This window comes from Triturus cristatus, chromosome 3_2, assembly GCF_964204655.1.
Source record: "Triturus cristatus chromosome 3_2, aTriCri1.1, whole genome shotgun sequence".
Classification (NCBI taxonomy): Eukaryota; Metazoa; Chordata; class Amphibia; order Caudata; family Salamandridae; genus Triturus; species Triturus cristatus.
In genome coordinates, this window is record NC_140584.1 from 193,655,994 (window position 1) to 193,668,931 (window position 12,938).

Sequence of the window (12,938 nt, forward strand, 5' to 3'; positions counted from 1 at the left end):
TTACTATGGCAATGTGTGCTTTTTGAGATCCAAAAATATTTCTGTTTTTAGCCAGTGTTTTTGTTTTTTGTTTTTATAAAGGTTGACTAGGGCCCGGCAGCTTCCCAGCAATAGCATTTTCTAAACACAATGAGAAAACAAAACAGCCATTGACAAAGTCAAAATTCCAGCAGTCGTCGCCAGATCTGCTGGCTTTGCCAATGCTTGTTTATTATGAGATTTCATGATTTGCATATATTTGTTGTGTTTTATCATTCTAAGTGGTTTATTCACGTTCTTGTTTCCTATTTCCTGTAGTGTGTTGATGTTGGAATTGGTTTGTTTTATCTGCTACTGATTAAAAATAAGCATTGTTGATGAAGATGGGCATGACAAAAAGAACTGTCCTACAGTATGACTGCTTAGGAAATTGAGAGGTATGAACAATTGACTTGCTCCAAGTGCATCATAATCACCTTTAATGCTTTTAGTAGATCTTCTAACGAATTGCTATGCAGGTAGGATGCTTGCTACCATGTAGTTGCATCTTATCAAATTTAAATCCGTCTCTTGGAATACAGACTGAGCAGACTGCAAGCCGGTGTCAGTACATCTTACTTCTATTTTCATACAACAGATTGAACCCAAAACCCGCTCCAAAATGACCAGCCAAGATCAGATTTTCTAGAATTTTGCTCTGCAGTGCTCAGCAAATGCACTGTATTTTGCGGTGATCATATTAAAACACGGGGCACTTAGTTCTCAAATAGGTCCATGTTTATCCTTATTCCTGTTTCTTTGCTTTTGAGTACACATTGCGTACAGTGCTATGTTTGCTCCAGGTAGTTCTACAATCTAGTCATTGAAGTCCGTTATATTGTTCATTCCATGTATTCGCTGTTAGCTTAGTAAATTCACTCTGGCGCCAGATGGTTTCGCACTTCCAGAGAGCAAATGCATGCCCAAGAACCTTGAAAGTGCAGCTGCTCAGTGAAGCATATCCGGGTTTTCATTGGTCCACTGCGTCTTGCTTTTGGATTGGTGGGACTGGATGTTACATTATGTGTGCATCCACCAGTAGAACTTGTCTGTGGTTGCACCGGCTATGTTGGGAGTCGGGTTCATGGACTGACTTTTTTTAGGTTAGTTCATGTGTCCTATCCCAACAAAGGCATTGATGTGCCTATTTTATTATTATTCTTGTTGGTGGAGCAAGAGTCCGATTGTCTGGCCACGTGACAGCACATAAGAAAATATAATTGTTGTTCTATCTTTTACCGTCAGCTGGTGTTTTTCGACAACTTGATGAGAAATGTAGGGATTGCTCAAGAGAAAGGTATTCTTTGATCCGTGCAACTGAATTGGGGGAAAAACTAGGCTTTCCGTGCCACCTTATCTTAAAAAGAGCATACCTCCCAGCTCCTAGCAGTGTTGCAAATGAGTTTAAACAATGGTTATCATGAGCTGAGATTGGAGAGAGAAAGAGGAAAAACAGCAATATGGTGGCTATGTTGGAATTTTTGAATTTCTGTTGCTAATCACTGTATATGTGCACAGCACGCGGTTTAAGCTAACGCTCTTATGATGTTTGCATCCCCAAGTCTACCCTCTGTATGAGAATCTCCACATCATCCCCATTAGAGTCTGCCTGTCCACCAGATCTCGATGGCATTACCAGGTCACCACACGCTGTTCTGATTGCTCAGTCTTTTTTCATTGTACATTAGATAAGTATTTGTAAAGCACATGTTCACCCACGATATTATTTGACACCACATAATAGATGTTTATTGTTGTCCAACTCAAAGAAACTTATTTTATTAACCTTCGAAGGACTTGAGGGTGAGAACCTACCGGGATTCAAACCTTTCACCATAGAGTCAAACCCAGATCTGTTCAAAGGAAACCACAGCCCACAGAGACATTGATGCATGTCATGGTAGTTGATTGGATCTCTGTCTCTGAGCTATAATCCAGAGACAAACTCCAGTCAATTTCTTAAAATATTTTACATAAAAATGTCATTCTCATCCAGTGAAAATATAGGCTAAAATATACACTTTATTTTGTATTCAGGTTTAAACAAATAATGCCCAATATTTCAAATGATGCCCAATCTTTAATCAATTTAATTTATTTTGCAAACAAAAGTAGAAAAAGTGCGACTTTTCAATTGATAATTACAAAAGATGTTCCCTGCATACCTTTAAAAAATGCCTCCATTCTATCTTTAAGCACTGAAACGAAGTTAAATAATTTCACAAAATAACATTGACAATATTAAAGTGATGCTTTTTAACGCGTTTTACAGGATGCAGACATAGAATTAGCAAGAGCTGAATATTGTTCTGTAGTCCTAACAATAACGTGTTTTATTTTATCACTAAAAGGCACAACTTTTTCCCATTTCTAATCACTGTACGTAACCAATGTTGTTTTACCCATTTTAATGTCCTTCAATTGCTTGTCCTGGAAAGAATGAAATGCTGGGCTGCTCCCACCAGTATTCAGGCATATGACATGTAGATGACTTTAGATAACAGCGGCTTTGTAACTCTCTGGCCATCCTGCCAGCTATAAAAATGATAGCCATTATGAAACGTTGCTGGTTTTTAAACATGATTCAAATAACTGTTAAAGGCCCTTTTGCTCATGAATGGATAAGTGTGTCTTCAATAATTTAACAAACCCAGTTCCAAGATGGGTTTGGAAAAAACGGAGGCCAATTGGCTTCGCCAGAGCTTGCTCAATTTGAAATTGCTTCCCTAAAATCTAGTCTAATTTTCAATTTATAAGCTCCTTCTTGTATTTTAAGGAAAAATCTTGTTTTTTATTTTTCGTTTTTTATAAATGTTTACATTTTGCAGATGAGTTGCAATTTTAAATGAAACATTTTATTGATGAGACTCCCTCTTTGGTGCTTGACCTTAAATACATATTTTAGGTCTACAGAGGAAGTGCCAAGCTGGTTTTCACTGATCCACTGGCAGAAATGCTTGCTTCATCCATACACCCTTCACAGTTGTACTGATATCAATCCAGCTATACACCCACCCCTTCTACTCTCACCCTATCCATCCATCACACACACTCCATGCATTCATCCTTGTGCGCATCGTCTCATCCATCCACCTGTGCAGCTAGGTGAGTTCATGTGTGTTGCCTATGGGCATCTGTGCTAACATATACAGAAATAACAACAAAAGCAGATTTTAAATAAGACAGACCTATGGGCAATGCCATTTCTTGTTCTGGTCTAACTTAGGGCCCCTCTGTGAAGAATCTTTCAGAGAATGTATGCCTCTAAATGCTCCCTAAATAGGGGGGGGTGGGGGGAGGGAGGGACCAGTCCCTCAGTGAGATATGCTTCTGGACATGCCCACCTTCGCAAAGACCATGGGTGGCGTCTTATATCTAGATGCCCCGAGCCCTCTCAAGGTAAACTCTACCTTCCAGAACGAGGTCCATTAGGTCTGTGTATGCTGCAGCCAACGTGAGGACAGTGTCCTCAGTGGGTTAAGCCTGTTTCTTATGGAGAAAAGTATAAGGCCCATGTCACTGTGCTTGTAGACGCCTGGATTACCTCAGCAGGCAAAATACAGCCGCTCCCCAGAGTCCTCATAAACCGGTCAATCAAATGAACATGGGTATAATTTACACACTCACACTCTCCCCCGCTGGAGAGAGTTTGCATGGGTTGGTGCAATGATTTATTTTGGTTTAAAAGGCCAAAATTGCAATTGTCATTCCATGCCTCTTCCTGTGATTGGAAATGTGCTGCTGCCTTCCTAAGTGCCTGCCTGGTATTGCCTAAACAGAGTGCCAGCACTGGTGTCTGCCCATACATGCTAGGAAAAAGGTCTGCAGACCTTTGTAAAACTTGCAAATTATTATATCCTTTCCTGGGATCTCTTCAAATTTTCCACCCCCTGCTCCTGTAGATATCTTGAGCTTGGACACCATTGGCTGAGATTAATTCAGTCATTTCACACATCACTTTAGATCTGAAACTGAATATCTAGACTTTCATACTCCGATCGCCCCCTGGACAAGCATAGTGGCTCTCAAAGCGGGAAGTGCATGCTTCCAGGTGAGTAAGGGCCCGATTACAACGCTGCCCCACCGCTGCACCACCAAAACTGTGGTCAGACTGCCCGCCAGATTAGGAGTTTCCTCCTGTCTGGTGGGCTTTTTTTTTGACGTTCCCACAGCGGGGCACTGCAATGGGAACCCCAAAAACAGTTCCTACACGGCGTGGACTGAAGAGGAACCTTGTAATCAGCTTGGTAGGACCGTGGCAGTCCCGTCAAGCAGAATACTGCCTCCTGATCGCCGCAACAACGCCAGGGAATGTCAGTTCCCTGGCGACTGTGGTGGTCCTACCACCCATATCGTAATAGGGTGGTCGAGAGACCGCCACTGCCTCCATCCACCCCCCTCTGAGTATGGCGGTCCGTGGCACAGCAGTCCAGACTGTCTTCCAGTGAGGACTCTTGATTGGGCGCTTGCTCTGCTAGCGGCGGTGCCCCCTGGGTTCATAGAGCAGGGATATGTGACGCATGAAACTGCTGGAGGCTCGCTTCCCTATGCTAGCCCCCAGTTCCACTTGCCAGCCCTGCTTGAGAAAAAGAAAAGGTGCACTCGTACACCTTCCGTCACACGGAATCTTACACCAGGGGGCGCTGCACAACACCACTTTCAAGGCATCCTTGGAATGGTGGTATGCCGCTGCCCGCGTCCCACGCAGTGGGACATCAGCAGGGCAGCTCTCTAGTGGCTGCCCGTCGCAGCCTTCCCCCTCCCCTTTCTTCTGCCTCGCGCGCGAGGCCACGCCCAGGGAGGAGATCTCCCAATGAGGGTGCAGGTGGAGGTGGGCTGTTAGGGGGGCGAGGCTAGCCCCCCCCTACATATGCGTCCCTCTCGCCCAGTTCCTCCTCTGCTTCCTGCGCGCCGCTCCTGCCCGGACACGCGTATTGCCCGGACACGCGATTTACTGCCGTCTGCACCACGTTGCTGCGATCGGGGCCCCCCCTCTCAACGTCGTCGTGCTCTCCGGGATACTCCGATACCATCAATTTTCGGTGAGTCTTGCTAACCCCCCCCCACCCCGGCCCTGTCCCTGGGCATGACCAGGTGGATGGGGCCCGGATGGCCATGGGTGTGGGGGGCGCAAGCAGCGCCCGTATCCCTGCGGGGCGATGCGGGTGTCGCTGGGGGGGCATCTTCGTGGTGCGACTGCGGGGTGGCAGGGTATCGGGGAGGTCCTTTGTAGGATGGGGCGGCAGGTTGCGAGTGTGTCGGGCCGTTGTACGGGTGTCGAGGCCATCTTATCTAGGCTTCGTGTTTATGGTGCTCCGACGTTAGTCTTTCGTTCCCCGGCGCGCGATAGTTAGCGCTGTGCCCCGGGCGGGTTCCCAAGTACCGCATCGTTGAGATGGTTGCACCCGGGACTGGTAGGAAATGTGGTCCGCCGGCTTAAAAAACTGCCGACTTTGGTACAGGAAACCAGGTTCGTGCCCTCGAGGTCGCGTCCACATTACGGTGCGCATGTAAGCGCTCCAATACCTCCGGATCGAATTCGCGCCATATAGATATGCAAGCATTTGCCCCCGCTTTACGGTACACATGTAAGCGCTCCAATACATCCTGGTCAGGTTCGCGCCTTATTAATATGCAAACATTTGCCCCTGCTTTAAGGCGCTCATGTAAGGGCGCCAATACCTTCGGGTCGAGTCCGCGCCATATAATTATGCAAACATTTGCCCCCGCTTTACGGTGCACATGTAAGCGCTCCAATACCTCCGGGTCAAGTTCGCGCCATATTAATATGCGCACATTTGCCCTTGCTATAAGGCGCTCATGTAAGCGCTCCAATACCTGCGGGTCGAGTCCACGCCAGATAAACATGCTAGCATTTTTCCCCCGCTTCACGGTGCACATGAAAAGCGCTCCAATACCGGGGGGTCGAGTTCGCGCTAAATAAATACCAACCATTTTCCTCCGCTGCGCGCGCAAATTGTTACCGCCCCCCCTGGATCCCCTCCAGTCGTGCAGTACACACACTGCCGGTCCGCGCGCGTCTTTGCTGCCCACGTCTGATTGGAACATGCCGGAAGTATTGGGTCTTCTCCGGTGGCGGCAACGCTATTTCGCGCGCTCGCACACACTGCTGCCCACTAGGACGAAGACTCACCCAACACGCGTGCCCAACTCGAGTACACGTCACACACGCATTTTGCGGCCCCATTAAAACAGGTTCTGCTGATACCAGTGCGCGGTACTAGCACACGCACACACAGCTCCCCCAAATACGCAGACACCTCTGAGGCGCGTGCACAGTTCTATAACTTCCGCTGCAGTCCCCAAACATTTACTAGTGCCCAGTACTAGCACACACTGCTGCCCCCCCCAATATATAGACACTACTAACACGCGCGCACTAAAATGGTATAGTGCTGCCAGCCTCACACATTATTGCGCAGTTGCAGGCGGTAATAATTGTATTTGTACAGCACATTTGGGCGATACGGACATTCATCTTTTGCCCTTCAAGCGCCGGCCATGTCAAGCCAGCAGCTAAAACAGCTCCGTGGGTTGATGCAAACATTCCCAATGTCTGTGTTGCGGGACATCACGTGGTCCCTCGGAGTTCCGGTGTATCCTCTTGTGGCGCAATGACCAGAGCTGTCGACTTAAGAGCTGAGGAAGCAGGTTCGAATCTTGGTATCGGCTTACATCCTGTTATTTTTTCCTGAACGTGTAAGGTACATACGGTGCTCGTGTAAAGCGCGCCAAGACCGGTGGGTTGGTTTCACGCGTTATATAACACGCAACAATAATAAGAAGGCGCCTTTCTTCTGTTACATCTACACGGGCCATCAATGCCAGAAAGGAAACACCGAGCCTGCACGTTCTTTTGGTATTTGAAGCTGTCCAATCACATTCTCCGAGACGGTATTATTATTCTGTATAGCGCCTTGAAGAGGTTCGAAGCTCCTCTGGTCCGGTCTGGGTAGTATATTATGGTCTTTGGGATTCAGGGGCGGATTTTGCTCCTCCCTCTCTCGTGGTGCTGGGCTCCCAGCTTAAGTCTGAGTAGCTCCGCAGTGGAGCAGACATCCCGTTTGCTTCCCTTTCTACTGCTCTCTCGCACCTCTGAGCGGGTAAAGATCAGAGCATCCGGGGCACCTCTTGAATTAACCAAGAGTGGGAGGAATCGGACCACAACTAGTGCCAGGAAGTGCGTGCTGTTTGTATGCTTTAGACACACATAGAGACACCGCGCTAGGCTTTCATCACCCAGCGCATGTATTTATTCTTTCCACTGCTCTCCCGCACCTCTGAGCGGGTAAATATCAGAGCATCAGTGGCATCTCTTTAATTAACCAAGAGTGGGAGGAATCGGACCACAATTAGTGCCTGGAAGTGCGTGCTGTTCGTATGCTTTAGAGACACATAGAGACACAGCGCTAGGCATTCATCACCCAGCTCATGTATTTATTTTACTTTGCTTTTGTCTTAACATGTTGGGGTTACTACTCTTTTAGGCTTAGAAAGTAAAGCCGTGCGCACAAACAGGGCCTTGTAAAGATACAATGAAGGTATTGTGCAGATGAATGCTCCTACGTTAAATATGATTCATTTCTCCTAAAAGAAAACTACGAGCAGGGCCACTGGCAGTCTTGGAATTAGAAAGCATTTACTCTGGGAATTCATAAAATGGGCTCAATGTTGGGCAGAGGAAAGAGGGTGGAGTCGCTAGGGGTTCAGTCATGGCTCAGGGTTGGTCCCCCACCCCCTTCCTTGATGATAGTGGTACATACATATACAGTACCCATCACCACTACACAACCACGTGTTGTCTGGAAGGCACCCATTGAGGACTTTACATAACGATAAGGACTGTTTTCTTTTGTCATGACATGTTTTATGGAGACAATTTAATTAGATATGACTAAATCATGAAAGATATATTAGGTGCGTTTTGGCGTATCAGAGGGCCTGTGAGTAGAACCAAACCCCGCATACGTCACTGCCCCGGTGCCGCTGAGTGTACTTCGTTGTATGGGTCCACCTTTCCATAATGTGACTTCTAACCCCCCCACACTGTTCAGCCAGGATCCATTCGAGAGTAGGCTGTACACTTCCCTTCACACCTAGCAGGTGCTGCTCTCAGAAGACAGTTATTCCTTTCAGGGGCTCACCACCGATCCCTGTTTTTTCTTGACATGCCACCATGTTCCGCTATCTTGTCCCCTGTTTTTTCTTGACATGCCACCATGTTCCGCTATCTTGTCCCCTGTCGCGGTTCCCCGCCGTCTCCTCCTGCCGGTTTGGAAGTTTATTATGCTTTGAAGCACCGGATGCTGCGTTTCGTTCCGCGGCAATTCCAGGCCTCACTTACATGTCAAGATAACTCGGGTAATTCGTTATCTTCCGGGAGAAAGATCAGGAATTTGTACAGTGGCGGATTTGACTTCGGTGTAGTTAGGGCAGAGGGTTAATCGCCCGCTGCATAAAACATGTGCCAAGTAGATTTCAGAGTGCATATGATGTGAATAGGTCAGCGGGTTACTGTGTTCAAAAGAGGCATCATTTGGTTACTTGCAATGTATATCTTAAAGCACTGATGGTCGACAGCGAGCCACAAACGCTCATCCTAGAGCTGCATACACACCGCTAAGCATACATTATTAGAACATTGATTAATGCTGCAAGAGGGTTAAGTTGGCTAAGAAACTGACTGAGCTTTTGCTTCACCACACCAAGCAGCCCTGAACTAAACTGCCTGCCAGTGGGGATGACATGAGTCTCCTACACTTTGTGTCCTTTGGCTCAGGTTACATTTCCTATACACTGATTCACATGCATATGATTGATTGGCTCGGCGGATTCTGTGTGAGATGCAAAGTTCGGGGACACCCTACACTGGTAGGAGTGGCGCTATAGAACTAATTCAATGCATCTGAGAGTGTAGTCTTGGAAACGGGGTCAGCAGTAACTTCTGGTATTTCTTGCCCTGCGCAATTGAGTTCATTTCTCTCCAGTTCCCGGGGAAGGGTTTGGGGGGGGCAGGGTGATCTATGACGAGTCTGTACTCATTACGGTTTATGGTATGCGTTTTGAGAAACATATGGTATAGTTTAGTTTAGCTTTTGGCCAATGGTAGTTTTAGTCAGCCAAATTCAGAATAGCTGGTATTGCAGGACACTAGAGGCGGTGGTGTGTATGTCCTAGTTGGGGAATGGCATGCTTTGCCGAGTAATTGATTAAATGAATAAAGTCGCATGTTCTAGCTCGGACAGAGCTACTGTTACTAATCGCAATGACATGGGTTCACACGCACTCGAGAGCCCCCCTTTGCATTTATTCCCTGGTATCTTTGTCCCAATGTGCAGCATTTATTAGGATTATCCGGTACTAGGGGGGGAATCTCGTTGGCATTAGTTCCATGCTGGTAGGGACGAAGTTGTGTCCCAAGTGGTGCAACAGGATAAGGGACGGTATATATGTAGATATATGTTCCCTGGCAGCAGATGTACAAATATGTCAAGGTTCAGCCTAAACCCAGTCTCAACCATGATGCAATGGTCAGCTTGTGGAAAGGTGTAACACAGAAATTGAGCGACCAATGTTATTATTGTAAGTTTAACGCTTGAGTCAAGAGATGCTGCTGTCTCTCATCTTTGCCTTGCTATTAGAAAACAGCTGGGGTAAACTAGTCATAGTGGCAGCTTAGTGTATATAGAAAAGTCAGCAGCCTGTGCTGCGTTGAGGCAAGTTGTAGGCCTGGGTTTGTGTGTCATACATTACATATTGAAGGTATTTTGTGAGTTCCACGGTTAAGTCAAGAGATGCGGCTGCCTTTCATCGTTAGCCTTGCTATTCGGAAACAGCTGGTGTGATATTTCTGCAACTCAGTCATAGTGGCAGCTTAGTCTATACAGGAAAGGCAGCAGCATGAGCTGTTTTGAGACGGGCGGAAGGCCTGGGTTTGTCTATCATGCTTAACATCTTTGCGGTTATTCTCCCTGTCCCACAGGGAGGCCAGGGACAGCACAGAGTGACATGGTTTACTGAGACTTGGCCTGGCTTGCCGCTTCTGCGACCTGTGAGGTTTGTTTATGTATTGTATGAAGGTGACGGAGGCTGTCACTGTTGTTTGATAGGCACCAGGGCCAGATGACATTTGAGTGCATTGTGTGCTGCAAACTAAGGAGCGGGTCCATTTAGTAAGCACAAGGAGCACGGGGGGCATTCCGATCTCTAAAAGGAAAGTGACACAACCAAGTTAAGCTCCTGTGCAAGGCTACGTTTGGTGGGGCAATTCCGGGCGTAAAGCATTAAGCCAGACAGCCCTGGGAATTAGGCAGGCATACGATTAGCTAAGATTTTGTTCAAACTGAGGGAGAGCATATCGACCACAAACCAATGTGGAACCAGAAAAAGCTTTACAAAGCAATGCTGTAGATTTCAGGTAGAATGCTGTATGGATAGGCTTCAGGTATAAGGCCAGGACCTTTCTGGAAGGGGCATTCTTCTTCGACCTGTGTCGAACTGGGAAAGGAAGTACGGCGGGCTGGATAACTCTTTATTCTACCTGCATTGGCACATCCTGCCAGGAGTGATTGTCAAAGGTTTTGCCTTCAGCCAGCCTAGGTTAACGCCCATCCACTCCAAGCTAATTGTTCATAGTAGTATTGGGCCGCATCTACACAGCCCAGTATTTGGCCCCTGGGGTTGTCAGTGTCGTGAATTACTAAATTTCACTGAACTGGAGGTGTGGCCCGGTTTTACACTAGCAGAAGTTTGGGAGTGCAAGCCTCCACCTAGGGGGTGGCGGGCTGAATCTGATTAACTACTTCAAACGGTTCACAGCACTGCACGCGGGAGAGTGTCAATGACCTGTGCATACTTCAACCAGACACCCCAGAATGAGTGTCAATTACCTGTGCATACTTCAACCAGACACCCGTGTATGGCATGCCCTCATCTACATGGTAATAATTGAGAGAGCAGAGAGCGACCATACCTCTTGAATTTTGCACTTAAGCCCTTTCCCTTACTAGAAAGTTTAACACCTTCTGAAATGAGCATGACCAGAGATGTGCTGCTCTCCACAGACATTTGACAGGTGAATGGGCAAGGCTAGCGTAAAGCCAGATGTAATGTCGTCATTTAAGGCGGACGTGACCCAGGTATTGGCAAGATAGAGACACTGTCAAATATGAAGATATGAACGAAATCATAACTGGGGCTCACAACGAATCATTTGATAAAATAAGACGTTTCATTTTCAAGCCACTATGGCGGTGCAACGAATTACCTATAGCACAGCAACACCGGTATAACAAGGACTGTAGGCAAACCTATTTACCTTTCCAGCAGCAATAAAGTCCGAAAGCTAGCTTCTATTCAACAAGCGAGGCAATTGGATACGCTGTCCCAGTGGAGAGCAGGAAAAGATTGGGATGGACAGCGGGACTAGTATAAGACTCTATCGTCCAATTTAATGTAGCTTAAATTGCAAGTGGAAAGGCAAAAACGAGGAGATGTTGCTAAGATATGGGTCAGTTTGCAGTAAACAATAGGATAATACACTGCGACAGGAAGCACATTTTATACCCGTGATGTCAGCTTGTGTTTATATACGTAGGTATAGTGGCTGACTCACACGCTACCTTCACCCTGCTTGTTGTGCTGTAGCCGTTGAACACAATTACAAGCCAGGAAGGCACTTAATTTGGCCAATTGAAAAATCTTAATAAGATTGCAGGTCCATAAGTGCAGGTCCACAAGTGCCTATTCACCGATGCCTTGTTACCAATGCCATATTTCCCAGCGTGAGAAACCGATTCAGGTGTTGCTCTTCTCGCTCAGCCTTTCTTGGAGCCAGGGAGTTGGGAAACATTCACAAATTTGGGTCCCCGAGCTGAGAGATGTATTCTTCGGCAGCTCAGTCAGTCACATTGGGAGTCATGATAAAGGCGTCCTAGTAGCAGTTGCGTTAAAAAGGTTTTGCCCAGCCGAGAAATCATGCTTCCTCGCAGTAGCCGCAGCAACTCAGGAACCATGACGCTATCTATACATCACATTTGTAGATAGAGTGGAAATTAAAACCTTCGTGCTAGGATATGAAGGGAATGGATGGATTGCAGAATTCAGCTATGGTTCATTTCTGGCTCCATATGCAGGTGCTAGATCTTCCCATAATTACGTTAGGATGATCTGCTGTGGCATCGCTTAGAAGGTTAGGAACACCAGTCACGTCTAAGCTTACGGCAGTGGGGCCAACAGACATCCTTTGTTCGTCTGCCCTGGGCTTCTGAGTAATGTTGCAAATTAATGCCGTCTTTTACGGGTTACAGGACAGGACCCCTAATTTAGCCCATTATAAGCTGGCTCGCAGGGGCAGGGCACATATAACAGCAAAGGGAGGAAGGGGGGGCTCTGGCAGCGACGGTAGCCTCCCCAGAGCTGTGGCGGAGTTACAGGGCGATCTGGAGGCAGACGGGTACAGTAAGGGTACCTCTGCGACAGGCGGTACAGTAAGGGTACCCCTGTCCGGCACAGTAAGGGTGCCCGAGCCAAGGTCCACGTGCCGAAGGGGGTTCTGGGAAGACCGCGACGGCACCCCGTTAGTCCTTCGGGCGGTTGGGGGGCCTGACCAACCGGGGGTGTGCCACAACACGCTCCGCCCCTGTCAGAAGGGGCGGGAGTAGGAAACAGATCACGTGACCCAGTTGATGATCTGAAAATAAATATGTGCCGCACTGCCGGGCATCGACCCACCGTGCGTGCCGGCTCACCAGGCGGGCGGAGCAGCGAGGGGCTGCTTGCCCTGGATCGCCCGTAAGATAACCCATTTATCGTCATACTTATGTTGTATGAAATAAACCTGCAGCAGTTCTTCACCCACAATGAAATTGTCAGTGTAATTCTTGGGTGACGTCTGTGCA

The 12,938-nt window shown here is 47.4% G+C and overlaps 1 protein-coding gene across 4 annotated transcripts in view; it reads left to right on the top strand.

Moving 5' to 3' along the window:
* Positions 1-12,938, top strand: part of STEAP3 (STEAP3 metalloreductase) — a 72,244-nt gene that overhangs the window by 12,412 nt on the left and 46,894 nt on the right. Inside the window, exon 1 of one of the 4 annotated variants that reach the window (XM_085647474.1) lies at positions 296-416. The exons of the other annotated variants lie outside the window; for them this stretch is intronic. The gene's annotated coding sequence lies outside the window, so the exon portion shown is untranslated. Of the gene's footprint in view, positions 1-295; positions 417-12,938 lie in introns of those variants that run through there. 4 annotated transcript variants of the gene reach the window in all.